Raw genomic sequence first — 24,048 nt, 5'->3', positions numbered from 1 at the left:
TTCTTACAGTACGCTGAGAGAATTATTGTTATGTACTAAACCTGTTTTACATAAATGGAAGCCTAGTGTCAGAGACTGAAAAACTTCCAAAATCATACAATCAGGGACTCATCTGAGATATGTTGCCTAGTATTTTTTCTACTATCACAGGCCATGTCACTGACAATAAAAAAATAGCCATGACTAGAATTTACAGTTTACTTGCTTGTGGCTGTGTTGTAGCTGTGGAAAAATACTTTTTTATGTTCAGTGAGTCTCATTAGAAAGTTCTTATTAAAAAGTACTTAGTCTCAAATGATCCTTGAATAGGAGGTGGAAAATCCCAATTAAGAATACTAAGACTATATTTTACTCTGAGCTAATTGTGTCTACCAGCTGACTATTAAGGAAAAGCTCACCAGTGGGGATTCTTGAACTTTAATTTTAGGAGTGTTGATCCACAGACTGGGCCTTACTTAGTGTTGGGAGTAGTAGCTGTCCTATGGGGTGATTGCTTGGAGTTGAGAGGGACCCAAGAGTGGTACACTTGAATTTATTTAATAGCTGTATAAATTAATTATTTAAAGCATTCCTAAATGCATCTTCTTTCCTTGGGGAAGTGGTGGTCTGGGGATGTGGATTGTTATGTATGTTCCTTAGATATGGTTGATATGTTATCTGGTTTTGCTTAATTGTTTTTTAAGGAGAATTCACTAGTTTTCAGGGTAGTAGCATATATAGAAGTATCTCTAATGTAAAAGAAAAAGACTGCAATGAAACTTTAAAATCGAAAAAAGGCTACCTATAACAGTACCTTTTATAAGACCAATATTCACATAGTTTAATTTTTAGAATTGGGAAGGATCTTAGAGATTATGTCATCTAACCTTCCTCATTTTACAGATAAAAAAACAGAGATCCAAAGAGGTTATGTGACTTGTGCAGGATCATATAACTAATTTATTTTCAAACTTCTTATCTTTTTGATGAATCTAGATGTTCGCATTTTGACTTTATTTAAAAGGTATTTTAAAACTTTATCTCTTAGACTTCAAATAAAAATACTGTAATCTAATTTTTTATTTTACTATCAGATTATAATTTTTATAGCACTCTTGACATTTTGTAGTGACTGTAGTCTAAAAAAAATTTTATGTTTAACTAGATAAATTGGGAAGAACTGTTTAACTTTTAGCTTACTTCTGATCAAACAAATTTTCTAAGTAGCCTCTTCCCACATTTTCCTTATTGGTCATGGTACCTTTCCTTTCTGCCTTTTTAATCTATACTTTCCTTTCAGGAAAATAGTATAACTGATGCAGTTCCTATTTTGAACCTCACACCTTAATTTTTGGCATTCCACTTTTAGGGTAGAAAGAGTTGGGTAGTGTTTTTGAGTTAGAAAAAGAATAATTTTTTCTGCATTGTTACTATAAAAATCAGAATTTTATTTGAATTATGATCCCAAATTCTGTTGGGATCTTTAATTATAACTTGGAAGTGATTTATGACTCTTCACCTTTTTATGTTCTATCCTAAGAGTCATTTGCAAAAAGACAATAATTAAAATCATGGGAAGTGACAAGGTCACTGAGAGGGTAGTATTTGGGGCCCACTGCATAACCTTTGGAAACATCTATGTTTAGGTTTTGAGAGATGGTTTGTAGTTCTCCAAATTGAGAAGTGGCCATACAGATAGGTAGAAAGCTAGGGGAGAGCAGTGTCACAGAAGGAGGTAAGCAATGACAGAAAAGGATGAGTTCTGAGGATGTCATGGGATTTAGTAATCAGAAGATCTTTGGTAGCCCTGAGAGAGCCATTCCAGTTTGGTATTTCAGAAGGAAATAAGATTGGAAGCATTGTGAGAAACAAGTGAAAGATGAGGAAGTGGGGAGTAACAAATATAAAAAAAATTCTTCCTAGGATTTGGCTGTAAAAAGAAAGTTAATGATGAAACTGTAGCTTGAGGGAATGACTGAAGGTTTTTTTTTTAAATTGTTGGAAGCTTAGATGTGTTTGTTTTTAGAGGGGAAAGAGCTAGTAGATGAAAGTAGAAGAGAAGCTAAAAAGCAGTGGTCTGTGAAATGGGATCAGGAAGGAAACAAGTAAAATGTTGTCTTTGAAAAGAGAAGGACCATCTTGTAAAAAGGAAAGAATGGGAGAATGACAGATGGATTTGGTGGAGAATACAGTGGAGAATAGAGAACTCAAAATGAACTACATTTTTTTTCTTCAGTAAACTTGGAAGTAAGACCCTCTACTGAGAAAGGAAGGGTGATGTAGATGAACTGAAGAGAAGAGCTTTGAAAAATTTTACCAGGAATGTGATAGGGCAACCCAATTGACTTTATGTAAAATAATATTCAGGACAGCTAGGTGTGGAGCAGTGGATAGAGCACTGGGCTTGGAATTATGAAGACTCATCTTCATGAGTTCAAATCTAGCCTCAGATATTTTACAACTATATAACTCTGGGAAAGTCATGTAACCCAGTTTGCCTCAGTTCCTCATCTGTAAAATGGGCTAGAGAAGGAAATGGAAAACCATTCCAATATCTTTGTTAAGAAAACCCCCAGTAATAACTGGCTGTGTAACCTTAAGCAAGTTACTTAACCCCGATTGCTTTAAAAAAAAGAAAAAGAAAAAAAAGAAAACCCCCAGTGGGGTCATGAAAAGTCAGACAAGGCTGAATAACAACAAAAGCACAAATTCTACTAGATCCAGTCAACACAGTTGTACACATTCTTATAGCAGCTTTTGCTGCATATGGGAATGAAGAAGGCAGAAGGTAGGAATAAACTAAAGTTAGTTTTAGAAAGCTTGACTTGAGATAGGAGAGAGGCCAAGGTAAATAATGGTAGAGGACATTATATAGTTAAAGTATAGGGTCAAAACTGGGAAGGGAAGAAAGAAGTAATGAACTTGGAAAGCTGATACAGGGATAAAAGGTTTGGAGGTCTCAGGAAAAAAGAAGAGGTTAAATATAGAATAAGCCAAGATAGAGAGGTTGTGAGCAAAGAGAACAATACCAGAATCTGGAACATAGCAGTTATGGGTGATAGTGACCATGATCTTGTGCTGATGAAATCAAGTAAAGGTGTCAACCTTGGTAATTGATATTGATGAACTGGGAGGCCTGGTAATTGAGGAGCTATAAATGTATACATTGAAATCATGAAGTATTAGGCAGGGGTTGGGCTCTAGAGGAAGAGTGAATCAGATACTGAACTCCTTGGAAAAAATAAAGAATGACCTATAGTGACTGATAAAATTAGTGGTTTGGAAAGAGTGAAGTAACCTGATGAGCCGTATCTCAAAGGAAGAGAATTTGCTGAGTGTCTGTAGCAGAGAAGCATAGAAATGAAGCAGTGAAGACTAAAGGAATATTTTTTTACACCCTTCTTGGCTGTGTGTTAGACAGAATGGCTAGCGTGGTAGAAGATAGTGGAGAAGGTGGCCAGGCATGTAGTGTTCTCTGGGGGAGGCCAGTTTCTCATGAGTTTAAAATAGTGTGTTAATGAAAGAGATCTGACTAAACTGAAGGGCTACATACTGATTATAGAGTGGGATTACAGAGGGCCCTATGAAAGAAGGGATTAGCATAAAGACTGGGGAAATGTGGGTTAGAATTGTAGATAAGTGTGTGTGTGGTGGGGGGAGGGAAAATTGTCAGAGCAAAAAGTTTTTTGTCTTGTTTTGTTTTCCTTTTCTGACTCAGCCTGTAACTCTGAGTTGTATGCATTGGGAGATAGGAAAAGGTAGTTTGCTAACTCTGGTTGAGAAATACTAAGTTCATTCTTTGATTTCATCTCCATAGCCCCCTATTCATTTCCCCTATCTCTTGTGTTTTCTGAAGTTCCAACATTGAGTTCAAAGAAGAGATAAAATTCTAGCTCTGCATCCAAGTCCTTTTGTTACTTAACCTGAACTCCATAGTTCCTCAAGATGTTTCCCACTTTAATTATGGAAGTTTCATTCCCACATGAATAAATAGAATTGATTAGAAATAAACGGTTTTGATATAGCATCAGACTGTCACATTCTAGAGTGTTTCTAATTGACTATGTCAGTTCTGCTTATGGTTCCCTCCATACTTATTCAACAGACTTTTATAAAGCACCTATTTCTCAGGTTCTGTGCTAGGCCCTAGGATATTAAAAAAAAAAGCCACACCAAAAAAAGAAACAATTTCTAAGTACAAGGAGTTTAAATTCTCCTTAATATGTCCCAGAATCTACATGTGCCCTACCTTTTAAATATGAACGTAGAAGTGACTATCACATTCTAGGTGTATTCATTAAAAGATTGTAATTCGGGGATACAGCTTCTTTTCAGACAGCCTTTCTGGTGTCACTTGTGACTGGTACATTCCTGATTACCAGACTGCTGATTTTGATCCTGGGTTTCTTCTATTGTTGTCTCATCCACATAAACTTCCCCATTTGCCTTTCTCTGGCTTTACTCCTTTAATATTTCCTTGTCTGTACGTATCCTGCCCCTTTCCCCCCTACCCCGAACTCCCAAAGTGTGTATAAAAGCACATGTGCCCTGGATTTTAGTAACTTTATTTGGACTGATTCCTTCTCAGCAGGGGGGAAGGGAAACAGAAGAGAATAAGCATATATATATATATATATATATATATAGAGAGAGAGAGAGAGAGAGAGAGAGAGAGAGAGAGAGAGAGAGAGAGCACACTTTGTGCCAGACTCTGTATTAAGTGCTTTACAAATATTAACTCAGTTTGATCCTCAACTGTGTTTGGTAGGTGCTATTATTATTCTCATTTTACAGTTGAGGAAACTAAGGCAAACAGGTTAAGTGACTTGACAAGTCATTTAGTAAGTGTCTCAGGCTAGATTTGAGCTCACTTCTTCCTGATTCCATGCTTGGTGATCTTATCTAGTGTACCACCTAGCTTCTTCAAAGAATCTCTTATCATCCTTAAGAGTCAATTCCTTCAGTAAGAGTCAAATTTTTTTGTACCCTTTGATGCTGTAGAACAATTTTCTTAAAATTTTATGACTCTGATAGCTTGTCAGGATCTCAGCTTTTCAGTGAAAAAAAAAAATCACTACAAAACCACAGAATTTACACCAAAACTGTTACCAGTGACATCTCATAATTCTTAGGTAGGGTTTAAATTTTTTTTTGCTCTTGATCAACTTCCAGGTGTGTACATGAATAAATAATATGCATATTGTTCATATTTTCAGGCCGGAGCCGCAACAAAAAGCTCCCTCTGTACCCCCTCCACCACCACCACCTCCACCACCACCTCTACCAGAACCAGCACCACCAGAACCAGAAGAGGAAATTCTGGGATCTGATGATGAAGAGCAAGAAGACCCTGCAGATTACTGCAAAGGTTAACTCAAATATGAAATGCTGAATTTTATAATATTTGTTGTCTAAAATTGTTTTCCTATATTTCAGTAAAGGAGAAATTTGATGGGGGTTGGGTTATGTGTTCTGTAGTAAATGTCTTTGACATTTTAAAATTAGGTTTCCTGTTCTAGCATCAGTTGGAAGTCTAAGAATATTTCTTGTTCTTTGTAGAATAACTTTTTTATAGTGCTTTATTCTATGTTCAATTTTATGTAGCTTTTAAAACATTATTTCTAGAAATGATGTAATCAGTAATGAGAATATACATTTGACTTCCTTAAACTTCTGAACCTCTTTATATAATATCTTTTCCCCTGTTAGCTCTTCATTTTTCTATTCTTGATCAATCTAATAATCAAACTAAAACTTAAAAAAAAGAGGTAAAGGAAGATTAGAGCAAAGCAGAGATGGTATTTATGTGTTTCTATGTGCATACATATCCTGCTTGTTTTTAAAAGGAGTTGGCATGACACACAGTGAAAAGTAATATAAACAAGAAGAAAGAGAAAAACAAGAAACCCTATAATAATAGGAGTAGAGCAAGTAACCATTACCCAACACTTGAAATGAGCTAATTACTATGGTTGGGCATTGAATTTGCTTCATTGTTTCCTGATAGCTAAGGAACAAAGGGAAACATTTTGTATTTCAAAATTTGCTCTCTTCCTCCAAAATGTATAAATTTGTCAAGAAAAGTTTTTTTCTTGGAAATAAAGTTGTGGAGAGTTTTATCATGTGTTCCTTGAGTAAGGAATTTGATGATAATATATGAGAGTATTTCAACTACAGTTTTCCAGAAGATGCAGAAATTAACTCTCTTTAAAGAACTTTTCTTATATTAGCCGTCTTGCTATAAAAACTGAGAGCATAATATTAATTCTGAAGTCAGTGTTAGCATTTCTGTGAGTAGGACCAATATTAAGTTGTCCAGATATGTTGTTAAATGACGAGAGAGAATTTGGAGAATTTATAAGAATGAATAGTTAACTTGATAGTTATATCTTCTAGTTCAAATCTCAGTTGTCTTAAGAAAGCTTCAGTACATAATTGATTTTTCTAATTTTTGGCTCAAGTTTTGATTGTCTGTACTATTGGTGCATTATTCTAGGTCCAGGCTATTCTTATCTAATGAGAATACTTTCTGAGTAAATGGTAGATTCCCCACATTTACTAGATAATCAATTAAGTCAGTTAACATTTAACTTTCCTCTTCCTTATGAAGTAAAAAGATGAGAAACTTAAAAGAAATGCCCCAAGATTAGAATCCATCCTAGTACACAGGTCACCTGCAAAGTATACAGAACATACTCATTTATTTAACTCACCAAACATGTACTAAGTTTCTGCTGTGGGCTAGGCATTAACAATATAAGATAGGTATGCCACAGATCTAACTCTCAAGGATCTTACAAGCTGAAATAGGTGGGGGAAGATATGTACACAGTTAATCCTGATATTTAAGGTTAGTGTAAAGGAAAGTCCACACAAAGTGCTATTAGAAATTAGAAGAAGCAGAAATCAGTTTCTTTTAGAATTGTTGGTGAATTTTTTTTCCAGTTAAATGAAGTTGACATCTAAATTGTGACTTAATGGATAGGAGGGACTGTCCTCTGCCCCCTCCCCCAAATGGCACAGAGGTAGTAGAGTCCATTTCAGGAACAGAGGGCAGTATGTTTAAACACATGGAGATTGCAGATGTCAAAATAAAAATGTGGAAAGAAGAGTAGTTAAGTTTGACTTGACTACTTGATCTCTGCTTTGACTTGGAAACTAATATGAAGGGTGGAATGCAGAAGACATAGGCTGGAAAGAAAATTGTCAGGAGATTTTTTTTACAATAATCTAAGAAAATAAAAGAGCTTGAACTAGACTGGTTAAGTAGAAATGACAGAGTTTGAATGGGAAAGGCATTATAAAAGTAGACTTAACAAAGATTAGCAGCTGATTGGATGTATATATAGATATATATGCATGTATAATGAGGAAGATGGATGAGGCAAATATAATTCCAGTACTACAAGAATTGGTAGATAGTAGTGCCATTAATGAAAACCGAGAAGCTTCAGAAGGGACAATTTTGGAATAGTTTGGGGGGCAGGAACAAGAGGATTAATTTCATATTTGAAATATGGAGGGACTGGAAGAATATCTAGATAGAAATATATGACAGGTAGTTGAAAATATGAGCCTGGAGCTTTGGATTATTGGAATGTAGATATAGAAGCAGTCATAGAAGTTGGGGGAAAACCATGAGACTGTGGATTCAAAGGGCAAAAGGCCATCAAAATAAGGGTGCCACAGAGAGTACATGAATCACCTCTGGAGATTCACACAGGACATTTATGCCCCCTTCAACACCTCTTAGAAATTATGAACTTTACAATTCATCTAATGCCCTTTTATATACTACCTTTATGGTTCTTCCTGTTTTTCTCCCTATCGTTTTCACCCATTAGCAGCTATGTAGGAGCAAAGTATTGTCCCCCACCCCCATCTCTCTTTAACTATATTTCACCTCATTCCAACCTTACCCAACCTTCCACTTTGCCTTCTGGAATTCCTTTTCTATAGTGACTGACCATACTACCCTTCTTCCTGGATCTCTCCCTTTTATTACTTCCATCTACTTGTTGTTCAGTTGTTTCTGTCATGTCTGACTCTGTGACCCCATTTGGAGTTTTCTTGGCAAAGATATTGGAGTGACTTGCCATTTTCTTCTCCACCTCATTTTTACTAATTAGCAAACTGAGGCCAACAGGGTGAAGTGACTTTCCCAGGGCCACACAGCTAATAAGTATCTGCGATTGGATTTGAACCCAGGTTCTCCTGATTCTAGGGCTGACACTGTATCTCCTGTGCCACCTAGTTGCCCTTTCCACCCACTAGTCCTCATCAATCCTTGACATTCCCCATGATGATAGTGCTTTGCTGGCCATCCTAGCCAACTAGGTTAGCTAGACTAGAAAGAGGTGGTGGGATTAGGTTGTAATGAGCTTTGAATAACTAACAAAGGATTTTGTATTTGGTTCTGGACATGATAGGGAACCACTAGAGTTTATTGAGTTAGAAGAATGACAGAGTTGGATAGAGGATACATCCTGTGGAGAAGGCACCAGCTGTTCCCACTGGTTGCCTAGTAACTGCTGCCTGTGGGGCAGGCAACCCAGCCCAGCGGAAGCAGTAGGACACTCTGAGAGATAGACATAAAGCAGAAAGTGGCAGGCAAGTCAAACTGCCACCATTTGTACTGTGACCCCGATAGAGACATACCAGAACCCACTTCCCCAATATCAGTGTCCTCCAAACCACCAGACTTGCATCCAGACCTTCCTCACAACAACAACCAGTAACTAATGACCAGCTGCCAACAACAGGCAGATAAGTACAGGAGTTCTAAGAATGGAAGTGGCACACCACCTGCTTCCAATCTCACAGCCACCATCCAGGGAGGTGGCTTCTGTGGTGAAGGGTCCAGCCATCCCTACCAACTCCCAACCAATGGCTACCCACAGTGCAGATAAGCTAGCCTACCTGGAAAAACAGAAGAAAACTAGCTGGCATTTACATAGTGCTTTTAAGGCTTGCAATATACTTTATAAATATTATCTCATTTTATCCTCACAACAATTCTGTTAAGTAGATGCTGTTATTATCCCCATTTTATAGATGATTAAACTGAGACAGAGGTTAAGTGACTTGCCCAGTGTCATTCAACTTTTAAGTATCTGAGACTGGATTTGAACTCAAGTCTTCCTGACTCTAGGTGTACTGCTCTATCCACTGTACCACATGAACAGGCATCCAGAGGCTTGACAGGGAAAGACAGGAGGCCACATGTGCCAGGACAGTCAAAATATTACCACTACCTTAGCCACCATCTCCTCTCCCTTTATACCTCGATGGAGACATTCTAGGACCCTGTACCCAAGAGCAATGGAAATATTAATGTTTCCAATGCTATGAAAAACAAGCATCATTGTGGGAAGCACCCTTTGTCTAGACAACTATTCCTATAGGTGCTATCTATAGGATATAGCCCTACCTATGGAAAACCCAATACAGAAAGTTTTTGTCACCAAAATCAGTGTCAAGTGGTTCAACATCAGAAAATGTTAAATTTTTGTTTCTAATGCCTTTAGAAAAATGCACTAATGTCTCTTTTGCCTCTGTACCCTAAGGACCATGGGACCTTTCCATTTGACTTGTAGATGAAATCTTTCCATATATTTTTTCTCTCTGATTAGAACTTCTTGAAATCAGAGATTGTCTTACTTTTCTATTTGTATCTCAAGTGCTTTGTACATAGTAGATGTTTAATTAATACTTCATTCAATCATTCCACACTAGATCTCATTATGTACATTATGTACAATTAGGGTAGAAGCCATGACATTTCCCCAAATCATAATCTTGTATTATTATCTTTAAATGTCACCTTTCCTAAGTCTATTCTTTGCCCTCATTGAGATCCTCAGACCCTCTACCTCTCAGAATGTTTCAGTGTGTTATCCCTGCTCTGATGTTACTTTTTTCTCTATGCAGTCTTAACACAGTAGTTAGCCCTTACCATTCTATACTGGTGCAAGTAGGTAGCACAGTGGATGTAGTATTGTCCTTGGAGTCAGGATGACCTGAGTTCAAATCCAGCCTCAGACACTTATTAACTGTGTGACCCTGGGCAGGTCACTTTTTTGCCTCAGTTTCTTCATTTGTAAAATGAGCTAAAGAATGGAATGGAAAACCACTCCAGTATCTTTGCCAAGAAAACTCCAAATGAGGTCATATAGAATTGGACACGATTGAAAAACAATTAAACAGGAACACTCTTAACTGTCCTCTGTTTTAAAAACCCAGGCCCACATCTTGTCACTACTTTACTCTTGACAGACCTCAATCCTTGGATTCCTCCGCTGTTCCATTCTCTATTCATACTCACAAACTGGTGAACCCAGAGAGGTATAGTAGCAGAAAGAAGTACAGTCTAGCTCCCTCACCATACTTTCTCATTGAAGATCTAGAAAATGTACCAGACTGAATGCTGAAAAGTAGCAAGGTTATTGGGGATTGGGTATGGTCTGGAGAATACCATGTACAGAATACTTTGAACCTAGTGACTGAAAGAAGGCCAGGATTACACACTGAGATTGGGCAAGGTAGGAATCACTGGGGAGGAAGACAGCTTAAGTGGCTTTCAGAATTGGCACGTGGCAGGGGGGGGTAATGGGTGCCATCTAGCAGCTCTGTCACCTACTACCTAGTTCCAGGACCAGGTTGGACTCTGAGGAAGGGACCAACCCCAAGGGGTGAGGGTTAGGGAGGCCAGAGAGGATTACCATGGGCCCTAACTGAGTGCTGAGCAAGGAATAACTTCAGAATTGAACAATATGATATGAATTTGGTTCCAGGAGCAGAGCAATAAGCCAACAGCCCGAACTGAAGCCTACAGTGGAAAAGCCAGGGCAGAAATCCCAGATCAAATGGCAGTCTTCAGTTCATTTTCCCTGAACCTGCACAGCCTCCCAATAGCTGAGTCCAGTAACAATCTTATGAAACTTGGGGCAGCTAGGTGGCACAGTGAATGGAGCACCAGCCCTGGAGTCAGGAGGACTTGAGTTCAAATGTGATCTCAGACACTTAACACTTACTAGCTGTGTGACATTGGGCAAGTCACTTAACCCCAATTGCCCTGCCTTCCCCCTCCAAAAAAAAGGGCAAAAAACAAAAAAAAGGAAAAAAAGTGAAATTCCCAGCTAGAGACAAGTGCAGACCCAGATCTGTCTCAGAAATTTGCAGAACTCAGATCAACAGTGCAGTGAACAGATTTCTCTATGGATCATATCACTTTGGCATCACCGAAAAAAAAATTTAAATCCTACCTTAATGAACTGTCATAGTAACAGGAAAACTTGGGCAATAAATCTGGAATAGAATGACTGGAGAACAGCTAAAAATAAAGCCTCAAAGAAAACTGCAACTTGGACATGAGTCTAACTTGCATTCTTGGAATGGATTAACTATGAGTTAAAAACATAGCTAAAAATCATTTTAAAAACTGAATGAGGGTAGTAGAGGAAAAAATGGAAAAAGAAATCAGAACCATGGAATAAAGATATGAAAAGCAAACTAACAGCTTGTAACGAGAGGCATAAAACCTTACCCTACCCCCCAAAAAATTCCCTGAAATTTAGAATTAATGAAAGAGAATCCAGTGTCTCCATGAGACATAAAGAAATATTAAAACAAAATTAAACAGAATTCCCATGTAGTGGCAGAAAATAGCAGAGTGGATTAGAAACAATCTAATTGTAGGTTGTTTACAGGAAACTCACTTGAAACAAAAAGATACACAGTTAAAATAAGGGGCAGGACCAGAATCTCTTAGGCTTCAGTTGAATTAAAAAAGACTAGGGTAGCAGTCGTGATTTCAGATTTATTTCAGACCAAAAACCAAACCCAACAACAACAACAAAATCACACACACACATACACACACACACAATAGATTGAATTGAAAGAGATAGTGAAACTACATTTTTTTGTAAGGTACCAGTGACAATGAATTAATATTAAATGATGTGTGTGTATGTGTGTATAATTTGTACCAAATGACATAGTAACTAAATTCTTAAAGGAAAAGTTGAATGAATTAGAGAGAAACAGTAGAAGTATAATATTTAGGGACCTCAATTTAACCCTTCCAGACGTAGATAAATATAACCAAAAAAAATCAAGAACCTGAATAAAATTTCAGAAAAAGTTGAATGTAATAGATTTCTGAAGAAGATTTCCCAGAGTTGAATGGAATATACCTATTAATAATTTGTGTATGAGAGCTTCATAAAAATTAACCATGCTATCAGGTCAAAAGCCTTCACAAATGGATGCAGAAAAACAAACATTAAATGCACTTTTATGGACCATTATGCAACAAAAATTCATTCAATAAAATGCCTTTGAAGTAAAGGTGAAAAATTAATTGGAAACTAAAGAACTTAATCCTAAAGAATGAATCCATGGGTCTAAGAAGAAATCATGAAGCAATTGGTATTTCATTTTAAAATGTCAAAAAATGAGACAAATTTACCAAAAATTTGGGGATGCAGCCAAAGCAGTACTTAGGCAAAATCTTGTATCTTTGAAAACTTTCTTCAGTAAAAGAAAGAGCAGTTCAACGAACTGGGCATATACAACTAAAAAAAACCAAAACCCAAACCCTAGAAAACCAACAAATTAAAAATCCCAAATTAAACACTGAAATAAAAATACTCAGCATCAAAAGACAGATTAGCAAAATTGGAAGCAAAAAAGCTACTGAATTAATAAATAAAACTTGAAGCTGGTGTTTTGAGGGAAAATGAATAAAATATTTATTAGCCAACTTGATTAAAAAAATCAATTTACCAGTTTCAAAAATGAAAAAGCTGCATTTACATCCAATGTAGAAGAAATAAAAGAAATTGTTAGGAACTATTTTGCCCAATTATGTGCCAGTAAAACTGCTAATATGAATGAAATTGATGAATGTTAACAAAAATATAAATTGCCCAGATTAATGGAAGAGGAAAAGGAGTACTTAACCTTGTCTCAGAAAAGTAAATTGAATAATACATAAATAAATTTTGAAAAGACCAGATGGATTTACAAGTGATTTCTACTAAACACTTAAAGAATATATATATATTTTCTTTTTGGAGGGAGGAAGGCAGGGCAATTGGAATTAAGTGACTTGCCCAGGGTTACATGGCTAGTATGCATTAAGTGTCTGAGGCCGAATTTGAACTCAGGTCCTCCTGACTCCAGGACCAGTGCTCTATTTACTGTGCCACCTAACCACCCCAAAAATATTTCTAATAATTTACTACATAAATTGATTGAAAAAATGAGAAATTCAGGGTACCTACTGAATTCCTTCTGTGATGCAAGTATGTTCTTACGACCTAAACCAGTCAGTCTAAACAGAGAAAAAACTATAGATCAATATCCCTAATGAATATGAGTGCAAAAAATTTAAATAACATTTCAAGGAGACTATAGCAAAATATCACAAAGATTGAATATATATATAGTAACCAGGCTAAATATACCAGGAATTCAGGATTGGTGCATTATTAGGAAAAATGTAAACATAATTGACCATGTTAATAACAAAAACATAAAAAATAATGATTATAGGGTGGCTAGGTGGCATGGTGAATAGAGTGCTGGCTCTGGAGTCAGGAGGACCTGAGTTCAAATCCAGCCGCAGACAACATACACACACACACACACACACACACACACACGATAGCCATGTGACCTTAGGCAAGTTACTTAACCCCATCTGCCCTCCAAAAAGCAAAATAATAATAATAATAATAATAATAATTATATTGGTAGATATAGAAAAAGGTTTTGAAAAGCTATAACATCCATTTCTTTTAAAAAATCCAGGAAGTATAGTAATACACAGAACTTTTCTTAGAGTGTATATAAAATGAGGAGCCGGATTTACATATAATTGGGATAAGCCAGTAACATTTCCAAGAGATCAATAGTAAGGCAAAGATATTCATTATCACTATTAATATTCAATATTGTGCTAGAAGTACTAGCCCTAACAATAAGATAAGAAAAAAAGAAATCAAAGGAGTAAGCATTGGTAAAGAGACATTCTGCAGATGATAGGATAGTTTACATGGAAAATCCTAGATAATAAATTAAAAAACTAATTGAAACTATTAATAGCTTCAGCACAGTAACATTGATTTTTGCTGGGATTGTTACCTAATTTAGTAATACACACTAAACTGAAAACTTGTGACATAATTTATGTAGTCATTATTCTCATGCCTTTTAATAGATATTTTACTGTAAATTCTTGATAATGTTAATTCTTATCATGTTATTACTTAGTTACTCATATCAGGGGATTGCTTCTGAAATTTACATGCTGTTGAAGACTTGCTGTGTTTGCTGAAATTCAACAGAATAAATACCTTTTCACTTGTTTTTTTACAGATGTTCTTTTTAGGAAAATATATTGGAATTCGGGAATGATAGATACGTATCTCTTAAAATTAATGTGTCGGAATGTTTGAGTAAATATAACTCCTCTATTTCTGCATTATGATCAGTGAAGAAATATTTAAGTGCCAGACACTTTGCTAATTGCACAAAAGTGAAATAGTTCCTGCCTTCAAAGAACTTACATTCTAAGATAAATTTTATGCTAAGATCATGGAATTTTGTAAGTTAGGTTTATTATTCTAGCACCTTTGGCCTCCTTTTGTTTTAATCTCATCATTTATTTACATCTCATTAAATCTTATTTTCTTTCTCTTCCTTTTTGCTGCCCCCCTTAAGGTCTTAATCTGCTATATTTGTGTTTTAACATCACTGGATTATAGATTTAGAGTTTTAAGGAGCCTTGAAGGTCATCTGGTTAGGCTGTTTATTTTAAAAATGAGAAAATTTAGAACCAAAGATGTTAATTGGCTCTCTTAAGTAGGATATTTGCTTTGATTGTTCTAGTGTACTCTCTGGCCCTAATACATTTGTTGGGTGACTAATATGTCAGTTTTCCACAAAGGAATGTTGAATATAACCTGAAAGGCTGGAGCACAATCTCTTATGCTTCAGTGAAATTTTTAAAAGCATTGATAACAACTATTCTTTCAGAAAAGTTAACAGCAAAAATAGACTTGATTAAAGAGACAGATAGGGAGAATTCATTACGCTATAAGGTATCAAAGACAATGAATGCCATGTCTTAATTTTGTATGCACCGAATGACGTTGCATCTAAAAATGTAAAGGAAAAAACCCACCTAGTTGCAAGGGAGTACAGATAGGAAACATTGTATAGTGTAGTGTAGTATAAGATTGAGGGACCTCAGTGTACCTCTGTCATAGCTAAATAATTGAACCAAAATTAAACAAGAAGGAAATTAAGGATCTAAATAGAATTTTAGAAAGGTTAGATTTGATAAATATTTGGTCATTATTGAATAGGAATAGAAAGTAGGATACAAATTTCTCACTTTTTCATGGCACCTTTAGGAAAATTGACTGTTTTAGGACATTAAAACCTCTCAAACGCAGGAAAGCATATTAAACACACGCTCTACTGACTAAGGCATAATAAAAATTGATTCAATAAAAGACTTAAAGGATTAAAAACTAAATTAAGAGAGTAAATAACTCTATCCTAAAAATTGATGATTCAAAGAACAATTCACAGAAACAAAAAAATAGAGATTATCATTAAAGATAATAATAACAATGGAAGAATAAGCCACAATTTTTAGGATGCACTCAGTCTTTAGGGGAAAATTTCCATCCTTAAACACTTTCTTCCACAAAAGAGAGAAAGAAGACATCAACAGATTGGGCATGCAGTTGGGGAAAAAAGGAGGACCTGAGTTTGGGTATGGCCTCAGACACTTAACACAAGAGTAGCCGTGTGACCTTGGGCAAGTCACTTAACCCCAATTGCCCTACCTTCCCCCCCTCCAAAAAAAGCAAAAAAAAAAAAAAAGAATTCACAATAAATGAAGAAGAAATAAAGAAAATTTATTAGAAACATTTTGCCCAACTGCATGTTAGTAAAACAGACAACATAAATGAAATGGATGAATGTTTACAAAAATATAAAATATTCATATTTATAAAACAAGAAGTAGAGGATTTTATCCAGTAAGAATAAGAAATTGAATAGGTTATAAATGAGCTCTCAAAGGAAAAGCAAAACAAAACAGTGGGGCCAGATGGTTTTCCAAGCAAAGTCTATCAAACATTTGAAGAACAATTAATTCCAGTACTACGAAAGCTGTTTGAAAAAATAGGAAAAGAATGGGGGCTACTAAATTCCTCATGTGATACAAATTAGTTTTGATACCTAAAACAGAGTCAAAACAGAGAAAGAAAACTACATACCAATATTCCTAATGACACACCCAAAAAATTTAAATAACATCTTAGGAAAGAGGCTTTAGCCACATATAAAAAAGATTATACACCTTGACCAGGTTGGATTTATACAAGGACTACAAGGTTTGTTCAGTATTAGTAAAACCATAAACACAATTATTTGTTAATTGTTAATAACAAGAACAACAAATAATCATGATTAAATCAAATACAGGAAGAAGTTTTGAAAAAGTACTACAACTATTTCTTTAAAAGAATACTAGAAAATATAGGAATAAGTTGATCCTTTTTTAATTTGACAAGCAGTGTAGTTATGGGGCTAAACTGGAGACCTTTAAGATGATGGGTAAAGCAAACATGTCAGTTTTTACTAGTAATATGTGAAATATATTGACAGTGTTGCCTATAGCAATAAGACCAGGAAAAAGAAATTGAAGGAATAAACATAGGCAAAGAAGAAAGGAATACACACACACACACACACACACACACACACATTCTTTTTTGCAGATGTTATCCTGATTTACTTAGAGGACCCTAGACAATCAACTAAAAATCTAATTGAAACAATGACATCAGCAAAATTGTAATATATGCTATGTCTACATAAATCATCACCATTTCTGTACATTACCAACAAAACCCAGTGGGAGAATATAGAAGTTCCTTTAAAAATAGCTACAAAATATATAAAATACTTGGCATGATCTACCTACCAAGACACATAGAACAACTATAAAGATACAAGTGCAAAACACTCTTTATGTAAATAATATCAATTAAAATAGTTGGAGTAATATCAGTTGCTTATGGTAGAACTGAGCCAGTATAATAAAAATGACAATACTACCTAAAATACTTACTCAATACATACAAAACTACCAAAGAATTATTATTTTGTAGAGCTTGAAAAAGTGAATAAAAGGTCAAGACTTTCAAGGGAAATACTGAAAAAGAAAAAGGAAAAAGGAAGTGAGTCTAGAAGTGCCACATCCCAAATTATACTAGAAATCAATAATTATCAAAATTTTGTTATTTAAATAGGTTGATGAGTGGAACAGATTAAATCTACAACATAAAAAACAAAAGAGTCTAATAGCTTAGTTGTTGATACACCACGTGACTACATCTAAGAACTCACTATTTGACAAAAATTGATGGGAAAACTGGAAAGTAGTCTCACAGAAATTAAGTTTATCAAACTCCTCTCAACCAAATATGAAGATTAGCTCCAAATGAACACAAGACTTAGATATAAAGATATATTATAATGGAAGTAGAAGAGCAAAGAAGAAATTATCTTTCAAATCTGTGGATAGGAGTAAATTTTATAGTGAAGGGATGAGACAGATTATAAAATGAAGAATTTTTATTTCATAAATTTAAAAAGATTTTGCATAAGAAAATTCAATAAAGCTAAGACTAGAGGGGAAATTGTTACCAAGGGAAAAATCTTTGAAGCAAGTTTTACTGATAAAAGTCTCCAATATAGTCTTCCTTATTGATAAAGGTCTTCCAATATGTACAAGGTGATTCAGTTGTATAGGAATAGGAATGGTTCCTTACTTCAATGGTCAAAGGATATGAACATGCAGTTCTCCAAGGAAGAAATTCAGCCCATCAACAGACATGTGAAAGAAAATATGTTCCAAATTACTTTTAGAATGCAAACTAATGCATCTTTGAATTTCCACGTTGCACCAATTGGATTGGCAAAGAGAAAAAACAAAAATGACAAATGTTGGTGAAATTTAGGAAAACAAGTTGCATTTATGCCTGTTGGTAGAGCTAGCTGTGAATTGCTCTAATCGTTTTTAAAGCAATTTGAAGCTATACTCGAAAAGTCACTACTATGCATAACGTTTGACACAGTAGTCCCTCTGTTAGGCCTGTGCCCTAAAGAAAGCAAAGAAAGAGGAAAAGATCTTACTTTTTTTTAAAAATTCTGAACTTAAGAGATAAAACAAGCATTTCCATAACAAAGGAGAATAGAAAAAAAGAGGATTACACCTAAAACTGCAGATATATGGTGTATAACTTGCTATTCCTTTTAAATATACAACAAAGTTATCATGTAACTTTTTTCCTTCCCCACCCCCTACCCTCTTCTCCCATGGCTACCACTAGACACAAATGTATGTGTGTATGTATGTATATCAGTTCTTTCCCTGGATATAGATAGCATCTTCTGACTTCATAGAAACTTTGTAGTCATTTTGGGTATTTGTAATAGTCTGAATGACTTGTTTGCTCACAGTTATTCTTAAAACAATATTGCTTTACTTTATATAGCGTTCTCGTGGTTATTTTGCTCTTCATTATTTTGTGTAAGTTTTTCCTTGTTTTTCTAAAATCATTGAGCTCGTAATTTCTTATAGCAGAGTAGTATTTCATCATGAACATATATACTTCAACTTGTTTAACTGTTCTCTAATTGATGGCCATACCCACAGTTTCTATTTCTTTGTCACCACAAAGGGAGCTGTTGTAAATATTTTAGAACATATAGGTTCTATTCCTTTTTTCCTAATCATCTTTGGAAACAGACCTAATAATGGTGATATTGAGTCAAAGAGTATGGACAGTTTAATAACTCTTTGGGCATAATTCCAGATCACTCTCTAAAATGGTTGGATCGGCTCACAGATCTACCACAAATGAATTATAGTCTTATTTTTCCATATCCTGTCAAACATTTTTTGTTTTTCCCTTCTATCATTTTAGCCAATCTGATAGATGTAAAATAATACCTCAAGTTTGTTTTAATTTACATTTCTCTAATCAGTATTGATCCAGAGCACTTTTTTCATATGATTGTAAATTATTTTGATTGATTTCATCGGAAAACTGCCTGTTCATATCCTTTGACCATTTATCAATTGGGGAATGACTCATATTCCTATAGATTTTTTTTCTTTTAGACTCAAACACCAAAACTCAAATACAGAATGGGTAAAAGAAAAAATTGCATAAACTTAAATATTGAAACTTAAATACAGAGTAAGAAAAGAAAAAAAAACATGCCATATGCATAGCAGAACATGAGAGGATTCAAAATATATACTGATAAATTTTCATTTCAAGAAAGTCTGTATGATAAATACTACATGTTGTGTTGAGAACTGTTCATCTTTTGTTTCTTTTAAGTTTTCTTTTGTTCTCTGCTGTGTACTTTTTACTTTGTTCTTTTCCTCCTTTCTTCCCCTCCCCGAAAAGGCTACAGTTAAATGCGGATCTATTTACATATAGATATTTATACACACACACACACACACACACACACACACACACACACACATATATATATATATATATGTATATATATATAAACACACATACGTACATACCTACATAAACGAATATTTTCCCTAACAAATTCTAGTCTTGATCTTTGTTTTTATGTTTCTACATATCTCTTATTTCCTATCCTTCCTGACTCCTCTGCTTTACTTTTACCTGCTACCTTGCCCTCCTACTACTTAGCTTACCCTGTCCCCCTTCCAAGGATCCCTCCCCTATTCTATCACCCTCCCCTCTAGAGATCTCTCCCTTATCCTCTCTCCCCCACCCCCTTGCCATTTTATTTCTTCTGAATTTAGAAGACTTTTACATTCTTCTAAATATATATGTATTGTTCTCTCTTAAACATATTCCTGATAAAAGTAGGTTACCAGAACTACCAGCCCTCCTCCCCTATCTAATTCCTTTGTGTCAGTTCTTCCTCTCACACCTCATTTATATAAAATAATTACTCTTTTTTACGTGTTCCTAAAAGGTAAACAGTCTGTAGTTATTGAATCCCTTGTAATCAGTCTTTAGTGTATATCTTATGTTTCTCTTAACTCTTGTATGTCTAGTCTTCTGTTAAGTTCATTTGTTTTTTTTTTTTTTAATAAAGTTCTGAAAGTCTGACAGTTTATCAAATGTCCATTTTTTTTTCCATTCAGGATCATGCTTAACTTTACTGGGTATGATATTTTGGGCTGGAATCCCAGTTCTTTTGCTCTTCAATACATAGCATTCCAAGACCTATGATCCTCTAGTATCTTTGGTGCTAGGTCTTGTGTGATTCTAATTGTAGAACCATCATATTTAAATTTTTTTTTTCTTGTTGCGCTTAATATCTTATGCTTGAACTAGGGGTTTTGGAATTTGACTATAATATTCCTATAAGTTTTCCTCATAGGATCTCTTTCAAATGATGATCTGTAGATTTTTTTTTCTATTTCTACTTTCCCCCCTTGTTCTAATGCTTCAGGACAATTTTCTTTAATTGTTTCTTGTATCATTGCATCAATATTCTTTTTTTGATCATAGCTTTAAGGTAGTCTGATTATTCTTATGTTTTTTCTTTTTGATCTATTCTTCAGATATTGTTTTTCTTTTTTTTTCTTTTTTTTAATGCTTTATTAACTTCTGATTTACATCCTTCATTTCCGCCAGATTTTGAGTTACAAATTTTCTCCCCGTTTTTCCCCCACCCATCCCCCCAAAACAGCAGTCCCACAGAATATCCCCACCTCCAATCTGCTCTCTCCCATATTTTCTCCCATACCCGTTTAAACTTTTCCAGTGGATTTCTATGCCTCAGTGCCTGTGTACATTTTTTTCCCTTAATAACATGTAAGATGGTATTAATAATAATATATATATATATACACACACACACACACACATATATATATATACATATATTTGAATATTTGATTTTAAAACTTTCAATTCCAGATTCATTCCCTTCCCCCCCTGCCACCCACACCCACTGGGGAGACAAGCAGTTCAGTATAGGTTGTACATGTGCGGCTAATGCAAAACAATAACATAGTAGATGTATTGTAAAAGACTGACTATATTTCCCTCCCTCCTATCCCACCTCCCACTTGTTCTATTCTCTACTTTGATCCTGTCCCTTTTCAAAAGTGGGTTCTTCCAACTTCCCTCCCCCCCAGCCTGCCCTCCCTTCCATCATCCCCCCTCACATCCCCTTCCCCCCCTATTCTGGAGGGTGAGATCCCCTATTCAGTGTGTATTTCCCTCCCTCCTCAAGCCAGATTCAATAGGAATAAGGTTGACCCATTCCCTTTTGTCTTCCCCTCCATTGTAACCATTTTCCCTTGCCTCTTCTGTATGAGATAGTTGCCCCACTCTGTCTCTCCCCATCTCCTCTCATTATATTCCTCTAACCTCTTAATTTCACCTTTTAAGTATCATCCCTTCCTGTTAAATTGGTCTCGTGCCCTCTATCTATGTATACCTGTAAACGTATATACACACATTCACATATGTATTCATATGCCCACATACCCTCATATAAAGACATATATATATATATATATATATACATACACATATATATCTCTAATCCCTTCAACTACTGAGAAAAGTTTCATAAGTTACAATTATTGTTTTTCCATGTAGGAATGTTAATAGTTCAACTTTGGCCAGCTGGCTTAGCAAGCAAGAGCACCAGCCCTAGTGCCGGGACGACCCGGATCAAATCCGGGCCCAGACACCCAGCACCACACCCAGAAACAACAACCGGCCGTGTAACCCTAAGCAAGCCACTCAACCCCGATTGCTTTAAAAAAAAAAATAGTTCAACTTTGATAAGTTCCTTATGATTTCTTTTCCCTGTTTACCTTCAAATGCTTCTCTTGCTTCTTGTATCTGAATGTCATATTTTCTATTCAACTCTGGTTTTTTCAGCAAGAATGCTTGAAAGTCCTGTATTCCACTGAATGACCATATTTTCCCCTGAAACATGATACTCAGTTTTGCTGGGTAGGTGACTCTTGGTTTTAATCCCAGCTCCCTTGACCTCCGGAATATCACATTCCAGGCCCTTCGATCCCTCAGTGTAGAAGCTGCCAGATCCTGGGTTATCCTGATTGTGTTTCCACAATATTCAAATTGTTTCTTCCTGGCTGCTTGTAATATTCTCTCCTTAATCTGGGAATTCTGGAACCTGGCTATAATATTCCTAGGAGTTTTCTTTTTGGGATCTTTTTCAGGAGGTGATCGGTGGATTCTTTCAACCTCTATTTTGCCCTCTCGTTCTAAAACATCAGGGCAGTTTTCTTTGAGAACTTCCTGGAGGATGCTTTCCAGGCTCTTACTTTGGTCATGGCTCTCAGGCAGTCCAATAATTTTTAAATTATCTCTCCTGGATCTATTTTCCAGGTGAGTGGTTTTTCCCATGAGACATTTCACATTGCCTTCTATTCTTTCATTTGTTTGGATCTGTTTAACAGCATCTTGATTTCTCATAAAGTCATTAGCTTCCATTTGCTCCAATCTAATTCTGAAGCAATGATTCTCCTCAGTGAGCTTTTGAGATTCTTTTTCCATCTGGCAAATTCGACTTTTTAAGGCATTCTTCTCCTCATTGCCTTTTTGAGCCTCCTTTGCCATTTGAGTCAGTCTGTTTTTTAAGGTATTATTTTCTTCAGTCAGGCTGTTGACTCTCATTTCATAATTTTCTTGCATTGTTCTCATTTCTCTTCCCAATTTTTCCTCCACTTCTCTTATCTGCTTCTTAAGGTCCTCTATGGCCTGTAACCAGCTTGTATTTTCCTTTGAAGCTTTTGGTGCAGGAGTTCTGACTTCACTGATTTCCTCCTGTTCCATGCCTTGCTCCTTCTTATCCCCAAAATAGGAATGTAATGTTGGAATCTTCTGTCTGCTTTGTTTCCTTTGCCTGCTCATTTTGCCACTCAATGATTTGACTTTGGGGCTTTTTTGCCACAGTAGGACTCTGCCACCAGACAGGGGAGTTTTTGTCCCAAACGCTGGGGTTTTCTCAGCTGCCGGAGGTATTAGATGGGTGCCCTCTCTGAGGTCTCCACACACTCTGGAAAGCTGGACACACACCCCAGGACCTCCACCCTAGACTGCAATCCAGATCCAAGCAGGTTAAAGCAAGAGCGATTAACCCTCAGACTGGTGCTTGGTCCCCCTACACTCTGCAGGCCAGGAGCTGAAGCCGCCAAGTGGCGCTGGCTGGCTGTACCGGAGGTAAAAGCCACGCACTCCCACTTACTGGGTCCCAAAGTCCAGACTGCACTGGCCTCTCACCTTGTCCTTCGCATCTGTGTATTGATAAATCTGGAAACAGCCACAGCTGCTGCTGATCTGGAGTCCCTCTGGCTGGCGGCTGGTCAGGCCCGCCCTGGGGTTAAAGCCTTGGCGTGGTGCTGGTCTCAGCTCCCAGAGCGCTGTGCTGGCCGATTCCTGCCGGCCTGCGGGGCTGTTCTCAGTGGGAGGTTAGCCTCTCTGTGTCATTTTGTGGGTTCTGCAGCTCCAAAGTTTGTTTAGAGTCCCCTTTTTACATGGATTGGGGAGGGTGGAAGCCGGAGCTGCGGGAGGGTCGTGCTTCTACTCCGCCTCCTCAGATATTGTTTTTCTTATAAAATATTTCACTTTGTCTTCTGTTTTTTCATTCTTCATATTTTGTTTAATTACTTCTTGATCTCTTATAACTTTGCTGGCTTTGCCTTGCCCAATTGTAATTTTCAAGGTGCCATTTCTAATTGGTTGACTTTCTGTTCATAATCTTGTTTTTCTTGGATTTTTTTTAAAGTTGGTCTCTAATTTTCTTTCTCTGTTTTTATTCTTTCTTGTTCAGGTATTTGTTTCATAAAAGGAGTTTTGATAGGAACTCTTCTTTGCCTATTATTCCAAATAATTTATTTTATCTTAAAATTAGTTTGTCTTTAAATATTTGATAGAATTCACTTGTAAATCTATCTGGTCCTGGTGGAAGACTCATTTATGG

At 36.0% G+C, this 24,048-nt stretch overlaps 1 protein-coding gene across 3 annotated transcripts in view; it reads left to right on the top strand.

Annotated features, from left to right (window-relative positions):
* Positions 1-5,195: 5,195 nt before the first annotated feature.
* The window catches only part of LOC138176059 (SRSF protein kinase 2), a 99,977-nt gene continuing 81,124 nt past the window's right edge, over positions 5,196-24,048 (top strand). For 2 of the 3 annotated variants that reach the window (XM_069106808.1, XM_069106809.1), the window contains exon 1: positions 5,325-5,347. The gene's annotated coding sequence lies outside the window, so the exon portion shown is untranslated. Of the gene's footprint in view, positions 5,348-24,048 lie in introns of all 3 variants that reach the window. The other variant, XM_069106810.1, reaches the window with a different exon arrangement.

The sequence above is a fragment of the Petaurus breviceps genome, unplaced genomic scaffold (assembly GCF_028583685.1).
Source record: "Petaurus breviceps papuanus isolate PSGF00001 unplaced genomic scaffold, PetGlider_PUasm1.0 80, whole genome shotgun sequence".
Classification (NCBI taxonomy): Eukaryota; Metazoa; Chordata; class Mammalia; order Diprotodontia; family Petauridae; genus Petaurus; species Petaurus breviceps.
This window is presented reverse-complemented; position numbering and strand designations above follow the sequence as displayed.